The sequence below is a fragment of the Pelodiscus sinensis genome, chromosome 2, assembly GCF_052426305.1.
Source record: "Pelodiscus sinensis isolate ZL-2025 chromosome 2, ASM5242630v1, whole genome shotgun sequence".
Classification (NCBI taxonomy): Eukaryota; Metazoa; Chordata; order Testudines; family Trionychidae; genus Pelodiscus; species Pelodiscus sinensis.
The window spans coordinates 120526393-120551323 of record NC_143053.1 but is presented as its reverse complement, the minus strand read 5'-3'; the positions used below and the strand labels follow the sequence as shown (position 1 = coordinate 120551323).

Below are 24931 nucleotides of genomic sequence, written 5' to 3'. Positions count from 1 at the left end.
TATTTCTTTACGGAATGGTGGGAAATTGAGTTTTCAGTGAATGTTAAAAAAAAACAAAACTTCTATACATACAGTGCAAATCTCTGGATTTCTATCAGTCTTTCACTAGCAATTTTGATGTCTTTGTTTTGTTCTTTTTTCCTTGTTTTGTTGTGTGCTTTTGCTGTCGGTATTCCTGCAATGTAAAAAGCCAGTAGCATAATTAAAGTTTGTGAAACTCTGTAGAGCTAACAGCACCTGGAAGATCAGCAACTGGTCTTTGGTATCTGATCACTGTATAGCCTAGCTGTCCAACAGCAAACTCACAAATACAATTGCTTGAAGTATTGTGCCTTTTATTTATATTCTCTCCGATTATTTATTCAAATAACAGAAAACAAAAATTTTTAAATCAGATTCTTAATTTAGTGACCGAGAACAAAGACTGATACTGGAACATTCTCAAAGGTTGTATGTAAGATGCAATGGCAAAAGCTGTTAAATTTAAGGTTGCCTAGTGATAAGTTGTCCCATTGCAGAACATTGAAGTGAGCAAACCTCAAATTTCTGAAAACGCACAGCAAAGATTGAGAGTTTATCTGAGTAAGTATCAGGCAGTTGTATAAGTTAGGGATGTTAGAGTATAGTTGAATAGTCGTGTTACCTCATGAAAACTTAGCGTTTACATGACTGAGGGCCAGCAGCCAGTGTGCTGTAGCCCCACTCCCAGGGAGCCCCCTGCAATCCTGCAGGATGGCAGGCAGGAGCTGGTCCACAAGAAGAGCCAGTTTAAAAAACAGCTCTCCATGAAGACAGACTGGCTGCCTGCCACCCTATGCTGCTGCCTCTGTAACAGAGGCAGCAGCGAGGGGTGGCAGCAGCCCCGGTCTGCGGGGGTTTCTGAGCTCCCCATGAACAGAGGTTGCTCCATGGGAGCTCAGAAACACCACCACCCCCTGCAGACAGGGCTGCTTTGTGAGATGCAGAGCAGCCTCTGTCCACAGGGAGCTCAGGCCTGCTGTGAACAAAGGCTGCCTCATGGCAGCCTCCCTTGCCCTTGCACTGCTGCCTCTCATAGAGGCAGGTGAAGGGGCAGGTGGCACCGTGGAGCCGGTGCTGGGGAGAACCAGCTGTAGGAGGCAGTAAGGGGAGGGGCAGGCAGGTGCACCAAGCCAGCAAGTGTGGGGAGTTGGATTGAAAGCCGGTTCCCTGTGCATATTGACTCCAGCTTACCCCCCGACCCTCTGCGCTGCTGCCTCTCTATCAAAGGCAGCAGTGCGACGGTAGAGTGGGCAGGCAGATCTGGTGCTCGTGGGGAGTTGCCTTAAGCCGGTTCCTCATGGGCATTGGCTCCCGAACTCCCCTCTCCTTGCTGCCTCTGATGCAGAGGCAGTAAGGGTGGGAAATGCATGTAAAGGACAGGATAAGCCCAGGCTTATCAGTTAATCATGTAGTTGTCTACACAATGACATCCCTAGTAAAAGTCTGTGAAGTAGTTGGTAAATTGTACACATGTGGTATTCTTTTTGGTAGTTGGCTAAGTGTGTGAGTGTACTTTGGGATCTAGAATTTCCTCAGTCTAAAATTGCTAAGGGCCAGTGGGAGTATGTGGTTTATTAAATCTTTTCTCAAAAAGTGTAGAGGGAAGTGGCCTGGGCAACATTTTTTCCCTCCTTTTCTTTCCTGTTTATCCTTTATTAGTGTTGGATGGAATCCTGCAGATGACACTTGCTTTTATAATCAAGTAATAGTCTCATTAAGCTGTTATCACCTGGGATATCAATAGATCATGCAAACTTTGGGAAAAATTCAAACAAGGTTGGTGCCCAAAAATAGCTATTCATAGTACCGTATTTTCTGGCGTATAGGGCGACTGGGCGTATAAGACGAACCCCTAATTTTTTAATTAAAAGATAGAGTTTCATCTTATACCCCAGCGCCCCTCCTCCTCCTTTGCTCCCAGTGTCCCTGGTCTGCTGGAGATGGTCCCCAGCAGACCAGAGGCACCGGGAGCAAAGCCGCAGCAGCTTTGCAAAGCCTTGGGGGAAGCTGGCGGCGGGGCATCCCAGGCGTGCCTGGGATGTATACCCGGCGTACAAGACGACCCCCGATTTTTGGGGGATGTTTTTTAACATCAAAAGTCGTCTTGTACGCCGGAATATACGGTAGTTACTGAGTTAAGACGACATCTAGGTCACCAAAACTGTAACAAAAAAAATCACCCATTCATCCAGAACACCTTTAGACAAACTTTTAAAATTCTTATTCCCCCTTCCTTAGCTACTTCTATTAATAATCAGGACTTTATGCCTAGGAAGTATCAAAGTGGTTATTTGTTATGGGTAAGAGGTGAAGCTTACTTGATATGGACAGCTTTTGAGTCCTTTTATGAAATCCTGTCAAGAGATATGTAATAATGTAAAGATCCCATATTTTCAGTATTTGCAAGTCAAACATTTTATTGTGAAATCTGGATAGAAGGTGGGTATATCTAGATCTTTATATTTGAGGACAAAATGTTTAATTTCTAAGATGTATACCATTTGATTGAAAAAGATGCAAATATGACAGATGGACAAAGAAATTGGTGTGTGTGTGTGTGTGTGTGTATATGGAAAAGAGAATATACAACTTGAATTTTGGTAGGACATAAAGAGAATTTTTATAAATTATTATGTAGATGGCATCTGACTCCAGTTAAGATCATATTTTTTGTTACTGGTGAGATGCTGTGTTGAAGGGGCTGGGTGAAAAGGGGAACATACTTGCACATGTGGTAGATGTCTCCAGGAATTAGACAGTTTTGGGAGGAAATTATTAAAGAGATTCATCTTATGTCAGCTTCCTAGGGAATCCCCTGACCCGGTTACTTAATGTTCCAGTAAAAGATCTACATTTTAAATAAAATGACAAATTAATTTATTTGTATTGTTAGTTAGCAATACTTTGTATTGCACATTATTTGAAAAATGTGACTTCTGTCTGATTATGGTATAGTAAATTATGGACTGTCCTCGTAACACAAACTTTCACACCATATCCAGACAGAAGAGAAAAGCCAAAAAGGGGATAGGTATTTAGAAACAGGCAGTCCCCGGGTTACGTACAAGATAGGGACTGTAGGTTTGTTCTTAAGTTGAATTTGTATGTAAGTCGGAACTGGTACATATTGTAGGGGAAACTCTAGCCAAACATTTCTCCAGAGCTCAGTTTTATTCTCCCACACCTCACGTCCCTCAGTCCTTTATTCTCAAGCTGAGGTGTCTGCTGAGAAAAGCTGCTCTGCGTCTCCCTGGTCTGCTGGGGGGAAGCAGCTAGTGCGGGGTTGTCCTCACCCCGTTTGTAAGTAGGGATCCGTTGTAAGTCAGATCCATGTAACCCGGGGACTGCCTGTATTGGTTACCATTTTAAGCATGCTCAGAGGACCACGACTTCCTAAAGTCAGCAAACTGGAATCTTTTAGTCAGGTTCTTTAAATATTGACCTGATTTTGAATAAGTAATGCATAACCTAGTAAATTAATGTTTTATTGTAGCTTTGCCTTAATAAAAAGGTTTTCCTTTTATAATATACATTTTTTAAGTTTGGGTCTCTAAAAGAATTACTCGGTGTTATGTATTACATTCAGTAAAATGGCACAAATTGAGACCATTTTGACTCATATTACATCAGTAATTTGATCGCTACCTATATGCAGAAAAAAAAACCACTTAAACTTTGAAAAATGGTTAGTTTTATCAGGGCTCTTATCTGAAATGTCTAGCTCAAATGACTCCATTTCACTCAGTAACTTCTACCTAATATGGCAGCACTCCTATAGAGGGAAAGCAAATTTTGAGTGAATCTAATTATACATATCAGTTTTATGGTACATAGAAAGATCAGCCTGGAAACATAAGTGAGGATGCAGCCTTAACTTTTTAGTACAGGCAGTCCCCGGGTTATGTACAAGATAGGGACTGTAGGTTTGTACTTAAGTTGAATTTGTACTTAAGTCGGAACTGGCGTCCAGATTCAGCCGCTGCTGAAACTGACCAGCGGCTGACTACAGGAAGCCCGAGGCAGAGTTTCTCTGCCCCAGGCTTCCTGGAATCAGCTGCTGATCGGTTTCAACAGCAGCTGAATCTGGACGCCTGGGACAGAGCAGCTGGGGCGCTGCTGGGTAGGTCCCCGCAGCGCCGCACCTCGGCGCTGCAGCGATCAACCCGGCAGCGCCCCAGCTGCTCTACCCCAGGTGTCCCCAAGTCAGCTGCTGCTGAAACTGATCAGCGGCTGATTCCAGGAAGCCCGGGGCAGAGAAACTCTGCCTTGGGCTTCCTGTAGTCAGCCGCTGGTCAGTTTCAGCAGCGGCTGACTTGGGGACGCCTGGGGCAGAGCAGCTGGGGTGCTGCTGGGTTGGTTCAGTAGCGCCGCTCCTAGGTGCTACTGGAAAAACCCAGCAGCACCCCAGCTGCTCTGCCCCAGGCGTCCTGATTCAGCCGCTGCTGAAACTGACCAGCAGCGGCTGAATCAGGACGCCTGGGACAGAGCAGCGCGGGTGCTGCCGGGTTGGTCCAGTAGCGACGAGGAGCGGCGCTGCGGGACCAACCGGCAGCGCCCCAGCTGCTCTATTACAGGCGTCCTTGAGAAAAGCCAGGTCTGTTGGGGGGGGGGGGGCGCACTAGCTGCGCCCTCCCCTCCCCCCCCCCCCAGCAGACCATGGAGACGCGGGCGGCGGGACCGATACGTGCCGCGGTGCCGCCGCCCGGGTCTGTGGCTTTGCTCCGCGTCTCCCTGGTCTGCTGGGCCCCCCCCGCAGACCAGGGAGACGCGGAGCAGCTTTTCTCGCCCCTGAGGACGCGGGCAGCGGGACCGCGATGCATCTGGGCGGTCCCGCCGCCCGCATCCTCCGGGGCGAGAAAAGCCCCGTTCGTAAGTACGGATCCGACATAAGTCGGATCCACGTAACTCGGGGACTGCCTGTATAAAGATTGAACCTCCCAAATCTGGGGCTCTCTGGTCCGGTAACATCTGTGGTCCGGAAGGAAAGACCATAGATGTTGCTGGACAGGAGAGCTTCGGAGGCGAGGAACAGGAGACAGCTGGGAGTCCTGCAGGTGCTGGGGAACCCCAGCTAGGCTGGCAAGGGCTAGTCTGGTGGTAGGTAGGGAGTCCAGCGCTGGGGAACTGAAAGGAATCCCTGGACCCAGCCAGGAACCCCAGCAGCAGCAGGGCTGGCCGCAGGTGCAGGGAATCCTCTGCCGGTGGAGAGGGACCAGTGGCAGCTGGGGGGAATCTCAGCCTGAGGAGGCTGTCCCTAGGAGCCCCGGCTTGGGGCCAGCAGCAGAGAAGGGAAGCCCACAGTCCAGAGGAGCTTTGACCTCCCCTGGTCCGGCAAACTCCATGGTTCAGATTCCAAGGGTTCCAGATCAGAGAGGTCTAACCTATAGGAACATCTTTGAGTAGATATGGGGCAGCATAAAGCCTTAAAGCCTATTTTAGCCCTTCAAGCACTGCAATTGATACAAGTGCTCCTAGTGAGGACACACATGGCCAAAACAAGGAACAAAGTGTAGACATGCACAAGTGATGTAATTAATATGACAGCTGTATGCCAACCTAAGGTGTGGATGTGCCTCCCCTCCCCCCTTCATATGTGGTTTGTGGCCAGTATAAAAATCCTGCACTGAATCTGATGTTTTAAGCAGTTAATTTTAAGATATGGGGGACAGGAAAATATTGATGTTGCAATTCTTGTAATCTGACATGTCAATCATATGAGACAGTGAAATATATGATAAAGTGAGGAAAGAAAAAGAGGTTTACGGGACCCCCTGTCTAATTTACAACTAGTTTGGTATGCACTGGTTGATTTGAATGACAAGTAAATAAATATGCCTGAACTATATTGTTCACTGGTCAGTATTCCCCTATGTACTGAATAAGGCAGCAGTCTTGCTGAAAATCTATGTAATTGAAGATTGCAAACCAGGTTCTAACCGCCCTCCCACACACACCCCCTCAAGTCTAGTTGTCTTGGACTGCGTCGGCCTCAAAATAACCAACACTTGCCTCAACGGAGTTGCTATGGATAACAGCGTAGTGGTAAAAAGAGGGAAATCTGAGGAATTAGGCTTTGTCTACCCTAACTCTTCACCCCCATTGATCTAACCTATGGGACTTCAGCTACGCAAATAGCATAGTAAAGTTGATATACTTACCTTACCACAGGGTCTTCTGTATGGTAAAGTCGTCGGAGGCTGCTCTGCCATCAACTCTGGCTACTCTTCTAATCCTGGTGATGTACTGGAGTCAACTGGAGAGTGCTCCAAAATCGATGTATTACCTCTAAGCAGACATAATAAATCAATTACCAGTGGATAGATTGCTGCAGTGTTATTCCACCATTTAGTGAACTCAAGCCCTTAATGAATTTAGATATCTTGCCTACTGGGGTTAACCGTCTGCCATTTTAGGGTCCAAAAGAATGCACAGTTTTGGAATCTTAAGGGATTTTTCACAGCTTTAGATGCTGAGATAGCAACTGTGGTCAGAAATGCATTCTTTTACCACTCACTAGCAGTGATACTGTGCCCTTTCCTCTCAGATACAATCTCAGCCAGAGAGATTCATCTCTTCACTGCAAATATACTCTTCCTGCGACTAACAGTGAAAGCCACTTGAAAGTTCAGTGAATAGCAGACCAATAAGAGACTTATCATGCTTGTTTTCTGCGATACACTGTGGCTCTCTGTCCACTTTCGAAGTTGTTTCAAGATCGTGGTCTTTAACCTTCATATTCTTGAATGGGTTATGGAATAACTATCTTAAACAGTCAATCACCACCTCTCCAGCATACATCAACAACTGTGGTCAATAAGGATTCCTTAGGCCTCAGTAGGAGTATTGTCCAGGTCTGGGCACCAGATTTCAAGAAAAATGTGGACAAACTGACCAAAGCCTGGAAAAGAGCAACAAAAATTATTAAAGGTCTGGAAAACATGAGCTATGAGGGAAAATTGAAAAGCTTGGGTTTGTTTAGTCTGGAGAAAGGAAGACTGAGAGGACAAGTTTTCAAGTTCGCAGAAGATTGTTGCAAGGAAGAGGGAGAAAAATTGTTCTCATTAGCCTCTAGTCTAGGGATAAGACAAGAAGCAACTGCAGCAAGGGAGGTTTAGGTTGGACATGAGGATAAACTTCCTAACTGTCAGGGTGGTTAAGAACTGGAATAAATTGCCTAAAGAGGTTCTGGTATCTCCTGTAGATTTTTAAAAATCACTGTAGATTTTTAAGTGCAGGGTAGACAAACACCTGTCAGGGATGGTCTGTCAATACTTAGTTCATCAGTGCAGGAGAGTGGATTAAATGACCTCTTGAGGTCCCTTCCAGTCCTATGATTCTATGGAGGGTTTGGAAGATAGTCTGTGTGGACCATGGGAAGAGCGTGAGTGGCTTTGGAATTCACCTGTAGTGGAGATCAAGGTGAGCCTGCCTCAGTCATCTTTGCAAGGGGAGTTGGTGACAGGCCTTTCAATAGCCTAATCTCCCAAATCCCTCTTTTTAAGAGGAAGAGGTGAGAAATGGGGTCTTTCAAAGCCTATCCTTCCCCTCTGATTCCTTCTGCATTGGATCTAGAGGTACAAACTTCTGCATATCCATTATCATTCACCTGAGCTATTCAATCCCCACTTCTCCAGCCATTAAATCTAAAATAAGCAAAGATAAAACTGGAGAAAATATGGACTTGTCAACATGACAGTTCATGTTAAACCTATTTTGTACTGCATTCTAACGGACTAACCGCTACAAGCACAAAATAAAGTGACTTTAACTTTTCTTTCTTCATTTTCATCAGTGTCCAGAAGGATGTTGCATCTAAGGTTCATATGTATTTTATGTGATTCTACCTTAATGGGTGAAAAGTGGACTTCAGTAGTGTAAGTGGTTTCCTACTCTCCATACACTGAATTTCTTGTGGGCATCAAATTTCCTGTTGCATGTTGCAGTCATAGAAGTTCCCTTCCTTGGAGATTGACTCACACAGAAATAGAGAATAGGGGCTTGAGACAAAAGTTTAAGGAACACTTATGACATAAAATGTTTTGCAGGACCTGCATATTACTCTGTTCCCCATTCAATCACTGGTCTGCCCCTGAAATAAACATACTTGAAAAAATGTTTAAACTTATTGGACTGCAATAATGCTAAAACATGCTCCTTTTTGTCAGTTAAACTGACAGCTCAGATAAGAGGAGCTGGTTTCAGTATCATTTGTTGCACAATAAACCACGATTGAAGAAAGAAACAGCACCCTGTCATATGAGTTTCCTTTAACTGTCAAAAGTGCTATTTTTAGTGTGATTTGCTATCTAACTTTTTTTTCCCTTAATCATCTCTCCCAATTTTCTCTCAGTATTTAGCCCTCCATCTACTTCTTTCCAGTACAGATCCTGCTGGTAGCGTGGTTGCTTTTAGCAGTAATTTGTCACAAATCTCTCAATGTATGTATTTGTTGGGACTCAACTATTGTAGCACTGGTACAGAAATGCAGTTCTCATCACCATCCTGGGATCCACAAAGTCTGAATTAGGCTCCTAGGCACCTTATACACTGAATGGGGTGGGAGGCTAAGAAGGGGAAGTCACACTTAGAATACAATCTGTAATAGTTGGAATAATGGAAGTTGCTGACGAGAGGCCTGTGCTGCTCTTTCAGAGATAGGTGCCTAAATGCTGTGTGCAGAAAGAGGCCTCATTTTGCTAGCAATCCTCTGCTGGAAGCAGGTTATGTAGACACCTATGCCATTTCTTATGAGGGAGGAGTTAGGAACCTACATCATTCTATACAAAAAGCAAGGCAGGCAAGGGGGTGATGGTGTCCAACTTTTAACTTTATGCCCAGTGCTTAAAGCACTCAGTTGGAATGTGAGAGACCTGGCTTCAGTGCCCTGCCTGAGGAGGGAGAAGATTTGAAGAGAAGTCTCCCACAGCTCTCAGGAAAGTACTCTAACACTGAGATATTCTGATGTGGGTCTCCCTCAGTCTCTTCTGTTGCAGCCTCTGTCTGACTTCCTTTCAGTCTGTCTCTCCTGGTCAGTAGTCAGCCTATTGCTACCTTCCCTGTTGGCATATTGTTATTTTGTTTTTTCTTGTAAAGCACAAAATCTCTGTTCTGGTGACTAAGTGACATGATGTAGAGAAATAGCAGGGAGCATGAGCACTAGCTGAAAGCTTCTTCTGAGTTAACTTCTTAGGTTCCACTGGCGGTCCAATCTTTTTCTCCTGCGTCATTAGGAGACTTTTGGGCAAAAGCATCATCAGGCAATTCAAAATGTGTTTCAAAAATTCACCAAAGAGGCAGAATGCTTCCTTAGGCAGATTTTCTTCTTGGACTGCAGAAAAGGCCTCTCTGAGACACCACCAGCTGAATGGGTGTAAGAAATAGCCTCCATGATCATTAAGCCCATTCTTGAAGCCAGGGGAGGAACTGCAGATTATTGAAACAAAGCAACCAACCAGCATGAAAGGAAAAAAATAGAGAAGAGAATCTGCTATAAACAATATTATCACAAACAGCACACTATCACATTGCTAGTCTGCTATACAATACAGATCCCTTTCCTTCCCTTGTCAAGATGATTTGACCTTCTATTGAAAACATTACATGGAGAAAGCTTGGCACTCACATTCACTAAGCAAAGCTGATCTGTTTTCCACAAATTGAACAAAGCTGGTGGCTATTGCATGCACATATAATGCAGCAGGTTAGCTTATCATGGAGAGATGATGGTCTAGTTATTGGCTTTTATTTTAATATGGCTCATGTTGCTTTAGGATTTAAAGTTAATGCACACATAAAATTGACTTGAAATTTCCAAATACCTATTTGCTTTTTATATCAGTCAATTTATAGGTACAATTGCACACTGTCCTTGATTTGCAAGTGAATAGATTGTTTTAAATTCTTTGCACTGTTGGTTGCTATTTTATGTCACTGTTTAAATGACTCTGACCTAGTTGGTTTATTTACTTTTAGGAAAATTAAAATATTATACCTAAAATGCCTATTGCAGCACATAGATGAAATGAACAGGGGGCAGCAAACAGCAATTCATGAAGGTAAAAAGAGATTCCCCTGCTGAACAAGATGTGACTGCTAATTTTGGGGTGAGTGAGCTTGTTGGTTTGTTGGGCTTTTTCTCCTTCAGGTTACTTAAAGTTACAGTGTTTGTTGGGATTGTATGTTTGGGAACTGCTTGAGCCTTTGTTTTGTGGATCAGCCTTGTGATCGCCCTCCTGTGGTATGATTATTGAGGGTATAGAGCTGACCTAGGAGAGAAGGGCTTAACAGTCAAAGGCCAAGTGATCAAGAGGACAGCAAAAATCAGTTTGAAAGAAAGTTTGTGGGGGGGAGACATAACATAATTATGGTTAGGAAAGGCCATGTCGCCAGTGCCAGTGATGCTCCCATTTCCTCCAACTGCACCCAGACAGAGAATCTGGCCATGGATGCTTCTATACCTGGTATGGATGCACAGAGCCTGCAGCTCGTATTTCCCTGTCATAGAAAGCCACTGTGAGGGAAACACCCAGTGTGAAAGGTGTCTGCTGGTGGACTCGCTCAAGAAGCAGGTGGGAGAGCTACAAGAGGATGTGGATAGGCTAAGGAGCATCTGGGCACACAAGAAATTCCTTGAGTATTGATATGGAGACATTCAAGGCTGAGGAAGTTATCCAGCTGCAGAGGACTGTTGTCACACTGTAGGGCAGGAAGAAATTTCTCTACCATAGTCCAGAGATCAGAACAGGAAAGAGGCAAAATGGAGATGTTTTCAGGGCCTTTTAAAGCTTCTATATATGGAAAGAACTTCATTGCCACAAAGCAAGCCCTCGCCACAAATGTGGAAATGTACAGGCACAAGATGGAGTTCAGTACCACATGATCTAGTTACATGCCCTTGCATGCTTTAATGAACCATTGCAAAGGCTGTTAACCATATTCTCACTAGAATAGTGGTTCTCAAACTGCAGTCTGCAGATCTCTAGTGGTACACGGCTGCCTTCCAAGTGGCCTGCAGCTCAAGCTCTGCCTTGCTCCTTCCCCGCACAGTGGGGAACCCATGCTGGTGCTCCAGTCTCACCCTCTCTGCCCCGCAAGGTTGGAGTGCTAGCACTGGCTTCCCACTGGAGTCGCGTCGGAGGGAAGAGAAAGCCGCAAGTCTCACTGTACAACCCAGCTCACAGGGAAGAATTGCTCACCTCCCCCAGCTGGGGAACAGCAGCGTACAGGTGTGCTGCTTGGAGGCTTTCCCCACTGCTCCCATTGGCTGGAATTTGGCCAATGGGAGCAGCAGGAGGCCATGCCTGGGATCAGTGTAGGGCATAAAGGCAAGTTAGTGCCCCCTACTCCCTCGTGCCCAGTCCCCACACCCCCAGTCCCCTTACTCACCCCCTTGCTAAGACCCTGCACCCCCAGCCTGCTCTTGCACCTTCCCCCCCAGCCCGCTCCTACCCCCACCCTTGCTCCTGCACCCTACTTCCTGGCCACACACTGCACCTTTCCTTGCTCTTGCCCCCTCTCCCTGGCCAGGCACCCTACTCCCAACCTGCTCCTGCACCCTACCTCCCATCCAGACCTCACCTCCTCACCCTTTCCTATACCCCACCTCCCACCAAGACCTTGCACCAACATCCCCTCTAACATTCTATCTCCGACCCAGTTCCTGCACCCCATCTCTCTTACTGGTAGCCCTGTCCCACACATGGAACCCCCCATTTTTGTCCCAACCCCAGAGCCTGGGTGGGTTCACAAAATCCACTAACCCCGGAATCTCAGAAGAGTATATTCTGGCCTGTGGGAAGCCCTGAACCTCATCACTGGCCCTCCCCCTCACCCGCCTCTCCCATGGGGCTGGAGTGCCAGGGGAGTGAGTTGTCTCAGAGTATATATTAATAATTTCAGATAAAAATGTCATAGACATACAGATAAGCTCTGTGGTGTCCAACACACTAGCCACTTGCCACATGTGGCTATTTGGCCAGTTCAGTGTGACTAATTCTGCTTCAGAACTGGTTGGACACCACGGGATAAGATAATTATATTCAGCAAAGCATGACTTTTCTGTTGACAGCTTGTATGACACATTTTGTATGAGATTTGTTGCAATTATGTAACAATGGTAGCAACAATGATTTACATGATCATATTCCCATAAGAGCAAGGGGTCACCCAATGAAATACAAGTAGCAGGTTTAAAAACAAACAAATGTTTTTCTTCACGCAACGCAGTCAGCCTGTGCAACTCATTGCCAGAGGATGTCATGAAGACCAGGACTTTCACAAGGTTCAAAAAAGAACTAGATACATTTATGGAGGCTATTAGCCAGGATGGGTAGGGATGGTGTCCCAGCCTCTGTTGTCAGAAGCTGGGAATGGATGACAGGCGAGGGATCACGTAATGATTCCCTGTTCTGTGTAACTCCCTCTGGGGCATCTGGCACTGGCCACTGTTGGCAGACAGAATACTGGGCTACATGGATCTTTGGTCTTAACCAGTATGGCCGTTCTTATGTTCTTAGTATAATTATACAATGCCACAGTGGAGGAGGCTTTTTTTAAAAAAATCACCCAAAGCACAATAGTTGGTAGTGGTCTGGGATTTCAACTACCCAGACTTCTGGTGGGGAAAATAACACAGAAGGACACAGATTATCAAATAAGTTCTTGAAGTGCATTGGAGGCCATATTTCATTTCAGAAGCTGGAGAAACCAATCATGGAAAGGCTTTTCAGATTTGATTTTGACAAATGGGGAGGAACTGTTTGAGAATTTGAAAATGGAAAGCAGCTTGGGTGAAAATGATCACAAAATGATAGAGTTTATGATTCTGAGAGAGAGAAGGAGGGAACACAGAAGAAGAGATAATGGATTTCAAGAAGACAGATGTTAGCAAACAGGAAGTTGGCAGGTGAGTTCCCATGGGAAGTAAGTCTAAGAGGAAAAAAAGTTTGAGGGATTTCTCAGATTTTCAGGAGACATTATTAATGGCACAAGAGCAATCTATCCCACTGCACAGGAAAGATGGGAAATCTTGCAAGGGACTTCCCTGGCTTACCCGGAGATCTTCAGTGATCTGAAGCTCAAAAGAGTCCTACAAAAAGTGGAAAGTAGGTCAGATTCTGAAGGATGAATATAACAAAACCCAACACAGGTGTGTAGGAACAAAATTAGAAAGAACAGGGCACAAAAAGAGATTAAATTAGCTAACTACATAAAAGGTAACCAGAAAGTATTCTACAAATACATTAAAAACAAGAGCAATATGAAAGAAGAAGAGGAGGACGATAACAGAAAATGTGGAAATGGTGGAAGTGCTAAATCTTTTTGTTTGTTTTCACAAAAAAGGTAGTGATTGGATATCTCGTGCAGAAAATGTCAGGGAAAATGAGGTAGAATCTGAGGCTAACATAGGGAAAGAATAAGTAAAAAATTACTTAGACAAGTCAAATGTCTTCAAATTGGCAGGTCCTGATTAAATAAATCCTGGAATAGTCAAGGAGCTAACTGAGGACATCTCTGAACCATTCCAAATTATCTTTGAAAACTCACACAAGACAGGAGAGATTCCAGAGGACTGGAAGAGAGCAAGTAAAATGAAGTGGGAAAGTTCAAGAATTAGACCAGTCATCTTAACTTCAGTACTTAGAAAGGTAATGGAGAAAATAATCAAGAAATCAGTTTGCAAACAATTAGAAGATAAGGTGATAAATACAGTCAACATGGAGTTGTCAAGAACAAATAGGTGAAGTCAGTGTGGTATCTTTCTTTGGCAGGGTAAAATGCAATGTGGATAGGAGAGAAGCCAAAAATGTGGTATTTCTTGACTTTGGTAAGCCTTTGATACTATCTTACATGGCCTTCCCATAAACAAACTAGAGAAATAAAGCCAGCTATAAGGTTGGTGTCTAACTGTTCGGAAAACCATTCACAGAGAGTAGTTTATCAGAGGTTCTCAGCCAAGCTAGAAGGGCATATTGAGTGGGATCCCACAGAGATCAGTTCTGGGTCCAGTTGTGATTAGGGATGTAATAGTGTAGTCAGTTAACCCATTAGCAAAAGCTTATAGGTTAATATAGAGACTAAACACCAGTACATTTTTTTAGCAGGCTGGCCAGCAGCCTAGCTCAATTCTGGCTTGTGACCTTCTCCCACTATGGCTCTGCATTTAAAGTGTATTAGGAGCCAGGTGGGCAGGCAGCCCAGCTCAGTTCTGGCTTGTGCTAGGTCTGGGAGCTCAGACCCGCTCCCTTTTCCCCCCAGACAGGGGCTGCTGCCATCCTATGCTGCAGCAGCGCAGAGCAACAGGCAGCTGATCCATGAGAGAAGTTGATTTTAAAACTGGCTCCTCTCGTGGACCAGCTCCCGCCTGGCACCCCGCACTGCTGCCTCAGATACAGAGGCAGCAGCCCAGAGTGACAAGGGTTCCTCAGGAATGATACTGGAGTGCACTGACTGCTGGCCCCACGTCCGGGGATTATAGAATGGTTGAGTAACCAATAAAAATTCATGAGGTTAATTGACTGTTCAGTTAACCAATATGTAACATCCCTAATTGTGATCAATATCTTAATAAATTACGGAGATAATGGCATAGAGAGTATACTTACAGGCTATGTCTACACTGCCCCCTCTTGCGCAAAAAAATGCAAATGAGGCAAAGTGTGGAATATCTCCGCACCTCATTTGCATAATTAATTAGGCTCCGTTTTTGTGCAAGAGGCTTTTGCACAAAACCCCCCTCTCGCACAAGATCCATTCTTCCTCTTTTTTTCGGGAAGAACGGCTCTTGCTCAAGAGGGGCGTTTTGCACAAAAACAGCCCCATTAATTATGCAGATGAGGTGCACTGATATTCCACACCTCATTCGCATATTTTTCTGCACAAGAGGGGGCAGTGTAGACATAACTATAAAGTTTGTGGATGATCCAAAGATGGAAGGGGTTGCAAGTGTTTTGGTGGATAGGATTAAAAGTCAGAATGATCTGGACAAACTGGAGAAATGGTCTGAAGTAAATAGGATGGAATTCAATAGCGAATGTATATTCCACTGATGAAGGAACAATCAGTTGCACACATACAAAATGGAAATGACTGCCTAGAAAAGAGTACTGTGGGAAGGGATCTAGGGCTTACAGTGACTCTCAAGTTAAACATGACTTAAGAGTGTAAAACTGTCACAGATAAATATCAGAATGTTGTTTTTCTTGCAGTAGTGTTGTAAGCAAGACACAAGAAGAAATTCTTCTGCTTTACTCTGCACTTACAAGGTTTCCACTGAAGTATTGTGTCCAGTTCTGGGTGCTACATTTCAGGAAAAATATGGACAAATTAGAGAAAGTCCAGAGGAGAGCAACAAAAATAATGAAAGATCTAGAAAACATGACCTGAGGGAAGATTAAAAACTTTTGTTTGTTTACTTAGGAAAAGTGAAGATGGAGAGGGGATGTAACATTTTTAAGTGTGCAAAACTTCATTACAAGGAGAAGCATGACAAATGATCTTTATTAACTTCTGAGGATAGGACAAGAAGCAAAGGGGCTTAAATTGCAACCAAAGCAGTTTAGGTTGCAGATTAGGAAAATTTTCCCATCAGGTTAGATAAGCACTGGAATAGATTGCCAAAGAATGCTGTGGAATCTCTTTCATTGTAGGTTTCTAAGAACAAGTTAGACATACACCTATCAGGAATGGTCTAGTGATCACATAGTTCTGTGTTGATTGCAGGGGCCTAGACTAAATGACCTACTCACGTCCCTTCCACACCTACATTTCTATTATTCTAGGACTCCATACTTAAAACTTTTGGGCCCATCTTGCTGTCATGTTGGGTGACCATATAGGTAGACTTTTTCATCCATGTTAACTAGTCTTCCATTTGTGGTCTTAATCTACCTTCATGAACTCTCTGCTCTTTTTGTTTTATTTTGTATCATTAGCTTAAAGACTGTTCTACCACCTTCTTCAGAAAAATAAAATAATCTGTGCTGTATGCATTGTGACAAAGCTCTTACAAAAACTTGGTGGGTCCTTCACTTCCTGGTGCATTTATTTGCCTCAGAGGCAGCCCTCAGTTTTAGGTACCATGCCCAGCATGCCACCATGCTGTTTGTTGAACTCTAATCATTGGCTAGCATATTGTAAAATGGAGAATAAACTCCACAATCCTTTTCCCCTAAGTGGAAATGGGGAGGTGGGTGTTGTGGGGAGGGGACCTGGGCCCACCCTCTACTCTGGGTGTTAGCCCAGGGTCCTGTAATAGTAGCTGCTTGTGTGAATCCCCAACACCTGCTATAAGACAGCTCCAAGACCCCGGGCTACTTTCCCACACTTCTCCCAGCACCTTCCTTCTCTCCAGTTCGTGCTCTTGGTGTTCAGTTGTTGTCCCCTTTCCTCCTATTCCCAGCAGCACCCTCTTCTTCCTCCATCCTCTCAGCTACACACACCCAACTGCAGGCAAGCTTCTTTTATAGCCAGTCTGAACTGGTTTTCTTAATTACCCTCAGGTGTCCTGTCAAGGCTTTTTCCCCACTCTGGCATGATGAATGCAGAAGTGGGGGCCTGTAAAATTACCCCAACACCTTATCTTTCCCGGCTTTGGTATAAAACTTCCCCCCGAAATCTTAAAAACCTAGATTTTGGGGATAAAAATCCACTACCACCACCCAAGTAATGGTAAGAAAAGCAGGGAAGAGATCACTTGGGAAATCTCAGCCCTAAAGTAAAACCAGGACACAAAAATTAACCAATACCAGGAAAATAAAAAAAGAAAGAACTTTTAATATTACCACAATACTCCTGTTACAAGCATAATGACTAGATGGAAAAGTCGCCAATTAATAAACTCATGGGGAATTCCACCATTGGCCAAAACTTAGTTGCAAAAGAGAGCAAACCCCATTTCTAAATGCACAGACTTCAGAGTCCCATTCCCAAACCATAAAACCTAATGGATTTATCTAAACTTTACCCTACTTACGGATAGCGAAGAGTCTTTTCTTGGAGAGAGAGAGAGACATATCTGTTTCCCTCAGTATCTGGAGAAAACTGCCAGGGACAAAGGAGGGTAAAACCTAAAATTCCTTTGTCCCAGTTTGAAATTCCTATCTACATTTCTATTGGCTGCCTGCTACTGTTACCAGATTTGCCCAATACTCTGGGGTATGCTCATTTATTAGGGTTACTCTTATAGGACTGGGGGAAGGTTATCAATTCTATCAGTGTGCTGCTTGTGCTTACTTGTACTCTCAGATGGAGCTGAATTCTCATCCTGCTGTCAATTCCCCCTCCCACTGGAGCTCTCCTGCAGGAACTAGGTTCCTCAGGATGGGGTTCTTCCCACCTTAGCAACACACACAGATACTCACACCCACTAACAGAGCATGTCTGACAGGACTGGGTAATCAGCACTCACAAGCTGACTCCTCATATGTCCCTGGATTCAGCAGGCTGGATTTAACTGCAATGCCGCGCTGCACCCTCATATGCCTTTGGACTTAGTGGGCTGGATTAAACAGGACTTCAAGCTGCCATCCTCATATGCCCCCAGGTTCAGCACCCCCTATCCCCACTTTCACACCACAATCATTCACTGGTAAACAACACGGTGATCAAACCCCACAGGATTTTGGGCACTCCAGGGATCTTTAGCTTGGGTACAAGAAGCATTGTTGCAGAGCGAATGGGGAAGCCAAAACAACACCTCTTGAGGAAGAGTGAGCGAAAGAGAGAGAAACAACCAGCTTAACAATGAAAGTTATTTATTATACAGTAATTCCTCATTTAACACTATAGATATATTTCTGAAAATGATCGTGTTAAGTGAAAACGTGTTATGTTGAGTCAATTTTCCCATTGAAAATAATGGAAGAGGTGGGGGTTGCGTTTCAAGCGGTGGTGTCTGGTGGGACCGGGACATAAGTTTGGGGGAGAAAGGGGACTGGGTTACAGCAGGGAGGGAAGGTGTTTGGCTCTGGGGAAGAGAAAAGGAGAAGAGGGGAGGAGGATTGGGTTGGGACTATGCCCCTATAATGTGTCTGCCGGGACCCGCACTGTGTCTGGCGAGGGGGGCATCGCCGGTGAACGGCACAGCGAGCAGCAAACCCTCCGCCACTTCGCAGAGGCGGGGGAAGCCCCACACAGCCGCTGGCAATGGGCCAGCTAGGGAAATCATGTTATTCCGGGGACAGTCGTGTAATTAGCATGATTTTTTTTAGGGAACATTTTTTTATCGCGAAAACGTGTTAAGCGGGCACGTGTTAAATGAGGACTTACTGTATATATAGGGAACCAAACACACAAAACAGTTACAGTTACAATATTAAACCTAAATTGGAACTGATTACAAATGTTAGGGCTAGCTAACCATGTAACAGTTTACAAAGGGCAGAATCAGGAGGCTAGGCTTAGAGATAGGTAGTTGGGGGCAGGGGGAGGAGAGCGAGAGAGACCTCACCACTCTGTGGAGCTTGCACTGATCGGGATTCCCAGATGGTGATGGTAGCTGGGGGTCCAGAGGGCAGGAGACAAGCAGAGCAGAGCCCCCAGCACGATCAGACAGGAGATGATGAAGTCTCAATGGAACTGATGCAGTTAAAATCCAGGTATCAGAACAGTTTTTCTTGGGGCAAGGATAGGAATTTTTATAGGGATAGGACAATAGTTCAAAGAGAAAGAGGCGAGACAATAGAGACTGATCACCCCTGGTTATGGGTGATGGTCCTTGAACGAGCTCACATTGCAACTTTCAGTATTTTAGATGTCAATAGGATTTTTACTAGAATTACTAATTTGGGTGTGAGCAGACCTGGGTTCATTAGCATCTGGAGCAGAGATTTCCCATCAGGCAGTGCTTCTCTGCTTTCGGTATCCCATAGTTCACTGCAGTTCCTGCCTTGGAAGAGCTGGTCTCCATTCTGTATGCTAATGAGATGTCCCTCTGTTCCATCTTTAATGCAGATGAGGCTGGGGTGTTTCCTTAATTAGTTTAGGTGTGTCTTCCCTGGCCTTTTCGTTGCTTTGTCTGATTCTAGCAGAGGCCTAGGGGAAGGGGGGGGGAGATGGTTTTCCATGACTGTCACTCCCTGGCTCCCCTACACTACCTGGTTAGGTAAGGGACATAATTAACCCTTTAGTCTCCAGGCTGCTGGCCATCCCTCATGATCATGACATGACCTAATTAGCCAGGCTGGCCTGACTCTGCAGGCCTGGTCAGTTAGCCCCTGGTGTTTCGCTGCCCCTGAGTGCCTCTGCTGGTTCTAAACCAGCCCCTCCTTGTTACTTTGGGAACAGAGATCTCCTCAAAGGAAGGTTTATACCTCTCCCCTCTACTACTTTTTGATAGCCTTCTGTTCTGACCCTGTCACAGCATGTGTAATGCCCATCCACCACAGGCTACCAGTAAGGCTATCCTGAGACCTTCCATCTTAGACTGTAGGAAATTACAGCACTAGCTGGCAGTGTTAATAAGCGCTTCTCATTTCACTTCATAGGTTAAAGAACACACTCCATGGTATGAAGTGGCTTAAGATGATCATATTTTGCCTGCCCTGAAGTAATGTCACCCTGGGCATGCACATGCCTCAAAATCAGCACATGCTCGGCCAGATTTTCATTCCATACATAAGGTGTCTTTTGTTTCTTGTAAATTCTTTCTTGATGAGCAGCACTGCCAGGAGCTATCTAATGAAACTACCCAGCCATGAAGTTAGGAAAACGGTGCATGCCAAGAATGTTAAGTTATATTGCAACTCGCAATAGTTATAGCAGCATTTCAAGTGGGCGAGTTGGGAGGGGGATGTCAGGAAAGTTCCCTGTTTCTCTGATAGTTAAGCTATCTCTCTTGATGGTGCTAAACAAGTTAGTTTTCAAAAGCTAACAGTGTGACCCATTGCTACTAATTTGTCCCTGGCTCATAACTATACTTTTGAAGATTTCACCAAATAATGTGCTCCCAAAAATACTCTTCCTCCAGTGATAGACAACATTCATATGTGGGTCATCCCTGTAGAAGGGCTCCATCCTTCCTCTGCAAATGATTCACTTCAATCAGGGATTGACATTTAGAGAAGGCCTCCTACTTTTCCCATTAGTCACATTTTATTAAGTCATCTGGGGCCCTAATCTTTCCTTGGATCTCTCAGCCAAAAAGTCTACCCAAAAAGGTTTTAAAAAATCAACAAAAGCCTGTCTTTGGAGAAACTTAAAAAGAAGTCTGACTAGTAGACAGCTCAATCTGTTGTCAAGCCTCATTGCTTCAAATCTGTCCATCCCATCCCAGCAACTGTTTTATCTGTAATAATGAAATTAGTGCCTGCAGCATGCATTTTTGACAAGGCAATATTTCTTAGTAACTTAGTAACAGCGCATGCACATACAGAAATACATTTATAATTAGCTCTTGTCTCAAAAGTTGGAAGAGGTTTTAGATTCATTGGAGTCTGGCAGCCAAATTCGTTATCTAATTGGATGAAGCTCCTACTTTCTGCAATTTGGTTGATGTCTGCTTTTGCCCAAACTCATTAAATGCAGCTGTACTGGAAGTTTATAACAACAGCCTCAGCGAAGACTAGTCTGAAGCTAATAACTGTGCTGTTTTCTTTTATATGGCTTAAGCTCTTTTGATGATAGTTGAAACATGTCCAAATCTTCTTTCCCTTCAGTCACCCCCCTCACATCCCTTTTTTTAGTCTCGATTGTCTTGCTAATTACCAAATATACAAATTATACAGAGGTTTCATGTTCTTTTGAAACCACAGTGTTTAGAGGCACTTTCAAAGAAGAGAAATTTTTAAAGCAATTCCAACACTTCCATGAGACACACGGTGCTGATTTATATTTTGTATTTCAGCGTTCGGGGGATAAGCTGCAAAGCTGTCAATCACAGAATCAGGAAATCTTCACAGATGGTAGGGGAACCAGATGTCCCAATATTAAGGGCTCTGTCTTATATATACAGCTATACTCTTCAAGCCCTCAAAGAAGTGTCCTGACCTTTCACACTTGCTACATTTTCCACAGTTAAGCCTGTGTTAAGCTTTTGCACTTAATTAGACTTTAAAAGCCTTTCTATTGGTCAGAATGAATATTTTAATGAATTTTAGTGAAATATTTCTGAAAGCTCTGAACTTTTCAATGTCTGCTTTGTAGTTTCAATTTTAGTAAGATAAATATATTTTTAAAATCTCAATTTTCTAAAATATAACCCTGTATTTCCAGCATAGATTAATTTCACATTTATTAAAACACCACACAACAGCCTCATCTGTAATACAGATGTATCCAAATTTTAAATATTTTTTCCTTGTAGCTTGGAACTACGCCAACATTTTCCAGAGAACTTCCAAAGCTTTGCAAGAGACTTCCACCAGCTAGCAGCTGTATATTGGCTATACACGTAACTTCAGGGTCAAGTCTCCTTCTTTTCCTTCCCTTTCCCATCTTCCATCTTCTAACCAAAGAAGGGAAACTCAGGTACTAAACAAGGATAACTTCGGAAACTGCATGGAGATAGTGAGTCTTGGCCCTGAAGTTGTCTTTCAAGAAGAGTCATTAGCTCTTGTCCCAAGGGCACTTTCCCTTGCCAGTTAATCACCTAAAAAACAAGGAGCACTGTGGCACCTTAGGGTATGTCTAGACTACAGGCTTTTCTCGACAGAAGTTTTGTCAACAGATACTGTCGATAAAGCGCGTCTAGACTACATCCAGTTCTGTCGACAAAGCAAGCCGCTTTGTCAACATGACAGTGTAGATGCATTAACGCCTTCTGTCGACAGATCTCTGTCAACAAAAGGCGTTATTCCTCGTAAAATGAGGTTTACAGCCATTGACAAAACTGCTGAGTTCTGTTGATGTTATGTCGACAGAACTCAGCGGTAGTGTAGACGCAAGTATAGTTTTGTCAACAAAAGTCTACTTTTGTCGACAAAACCCTGTAGTCTAGACACACTCTTAGAGACTAACTGATTTATTAGGACATAAGCTTACGTGGGTAAAACCCACATCTTCAGATGAGTTGGAGTGGAAATTACAGAGGCAGACGTATATACAAGGACAGCAAAAGAAGTTATTTGTAGATGATAATAATGGTGTTATCACCAACAGCCCCCAGCTAAAACCCCTCCAGCACATTATTGACAATCTACAACCTATCCTGGAAAATAATCCCTCTCTGACAGACTTTGAGAGACAGGCCAATCCTCACCTACAGATAGGCCCCTAACCTGTAATACATACTCACCAGCAGTCACACACCAAAGCACAGAAACTTACTCGGGAACCTATCCTTGCAACAAATCCCATTGCCAGCTCTGTCCACACAACTATTCAAGTGACACCATCACAGAATCTAATCACATAAGCCACAAAATCAGGGGCTCATACAGCTGCACATTCTCTAATGTGATTTGTGCCAGCAGTGCCCCTCTGCCGTATATATTGGCAAAATCAGACAGCCTCTATGACCAAAGATAAATGGACACAAATCAGACAGCAGGAAGGGTAACACACACAAACCTGTAGGGGAACATTTTAACCTCCCTAGATGTTCAATAATGGATTTGAAAAGTAGCCATTATTCTACAAAGGAATTTTATCACCCAATTACAGTGAGAGACTGCTGAATTGAAGTTTGACACTATCAACTTTGGGCTTGAATAAAGATATAAACTGGTTAATGCTCTACCAAGACAATTGTCCCTCTCTTGATATTCATATCACCACATCAAATACTGCAAATGAAACACATCCACCTTGATTACTCTTATGAAAACTGGTCCCTACACTTGGCAAGTAACTTCTTTTGTTCTTATTAATACCCCTGCCTCTTTAATTCCCACTCCAACTAATCTGATGATGTGGGTTTTACACACAAAAGCTTATGACCTGATAAATCTGTTAGTCTCTAACCGTACATCTACATAGCAGGGCTAAAGTCGAATTAATCTATGCAACTTCAGCTATATCAGTTGCGTAGCTTAAGTTGAAATAACTTAATTTGGCTTTTAGAGCTGTCTACACAGCAGGAAGTGGAAGAAAGGATACTCTTCCTTTGACTTCCCTTGCTCCTTATGAAAGGAGGGTACAGGAGTCGGAGTAAGAAGTCCACCAGCTCAATATTACTTCAAAATAAAGGCATATAGTGTAGACATGCACTATGTTATTTCAGAATAATGTCAGTAGACATACTCTAAGGTGTCACGTGTTTTAACCGGGGAGAGGAGTGTATCCAACCAGATAGCAGTGGAAATGTGGTGGTAGTCGGAGGAATGGAAATACGGGGCATGGAATAGTTTTATTGGTAGATTCAAAGGGACTACCTACTTGGCCAAAATCCCACAGTGATGAAAATCTATCTCTGACAAAGGCAAGCATGAGAAATAAGTGTGGGAGCATCCTGAACAGAAGGATTTTTGGTAGGCATTTGCATGAGTTTTTGCTTCTGGCATTCATAAAGTTACAAATGCTGAGGTTTATCTTCTAGATAGCGTTTCTTGGTGAAATATCATATTGCATGAGTTATTTACCTAGTGATGTGTTGTGTATATTAAACAGTTCCCAATAATTTTAAAATCATGCTAAATTTCACAAGACTTAAAGATAGCTGCAAGCTAGTATTTTAATCTTATCAGAAAAATAATGAACAAAGTATAAAATTATGCCTATGGTGGTACTAGTAAATTTCAAATAATGGATTAGTAATATAAATAGCAAATAATAAATGAGAAAAAGAGATTACTCAAATATTTTTCAAAGGCATGTTAAAAAACTTACCTAAAACAAATTTTTAAATTTTTTTATTGAAACAATAAAATGTTAACCGACTACATATCAGTTATGTATATGGACAGTAACTTCACAGAAGCAGCTTCATTTGAAAAACAATCCTATATAGTGTGAAAAAATAGTGTGTGAAATCTCGAGAGCCTTTTCAAACTTCTTATAGAAGGAAGGAGACTCTCAGAAGAAGGGTATTGCAGTAGTCTATGGAGATCTTCCGTCCATAACACATTAAGATATTTTCCATGAACAGTGCTTCTCCATCCAGCACTTATGCTGCCTAGTGTCTGTGTTCTGTGGGTCATTGTGCTTTTTTCTTTGAGTCCTCCGCTCAGTAAGGGCATGATGCTGCACAGTTCTGACACCCTGAACGACTTCAGTGAAAGTTCTGGGAATTTAGCAGCTCATAGGATTGAGCCCACTTGAAGGCAAGACTGTGAGGGTGATGGGATGGGTGAGAAGTAATGTCTGAACCTTACATGAACATACCCTTCAGTCTTACTGTAATGTTCCTCCCTCAAATAAACATGAGATGTTGGAGCTGTATGTTGCTAGACTGTGGAAACACTGCAACTGATTTCCTCTATTCATTGTGATAAGCATTTTTATAGAAAATTTCATGTTTGCAGATTGGTTCTCTTTAGTGATGATTTATACACTTGGTAGATTGTCTTTTGTTGGAGAAAAGTCAAACTGCAGGACTGAGTCTGATCCAAAAATAGTTGTGAATGAGCTGTTGTCTTAGGCAGAAGAATGAAACCTGTACATGTCTCTCTGACACTACATAGTTCTGCCTCTCTCCAGATTTTCAGAGTTCAGTGGTCACGGCTCACATTTATGTAACTAAGTGAGGTGGTGAAACTTTCTCACGAGTTCTGCACACAGAAGCTCCCATTCTTTTCATGAGTTTTACAAAATTGACCCTTCTTGTCCACATAGTGTGAGAAAACTGTCTTCATAAGTTAGACAAGTGTGACTAGGTCTCTTCTCAACAGTAGTTTATATCCGACCTGTTCTGTACTGAATCTTTTCAGTGCACAAATATATTTTATTACCAGCAATGCTGACTTATGCATGAGTTCACTTGATGCTAGAACATTTTTCTATAGGCATGTTTACCCATGACACATAAAAATGACAA

The 24931-nt window shown here is 43.5% G+C and overlaps 1 long non-coding RNA gene across 12 annotated transcripts in view; it reads left to right on the top strand.

Moving 5' to 3' along the window:
- LOC142827195 (uncharacterized) overlaps positions 1-24931 on the top strand; it is a 49355-nt gene that overhangs the window by 8314 nt on the left and 16110 nt on the right. For 8 of the 12 annotated variants that reach the window (XR_012901701.2, XR_012901699.2, XR_012901694.2 and 5 more), the window contains 2 exons: positions 9994-10124; positions 13483-13667. The exons of 1 other annotated variant lie outside the window; for it this stretch is intronic. This is a non-coding gene — a long non-coding RNA (uncharacterized LOC142827195). Of the gene's footprint in view, positions 1-9993; positions 10125-12714; positions 12926-13482; positions 13668-24931 lie in introns of all 12 variants that reach the window. 3 more of the 12 variants (XR_012901705.2, XR_012901700.2, XR_012901698.2) reach the window with 2 other exon arrangements.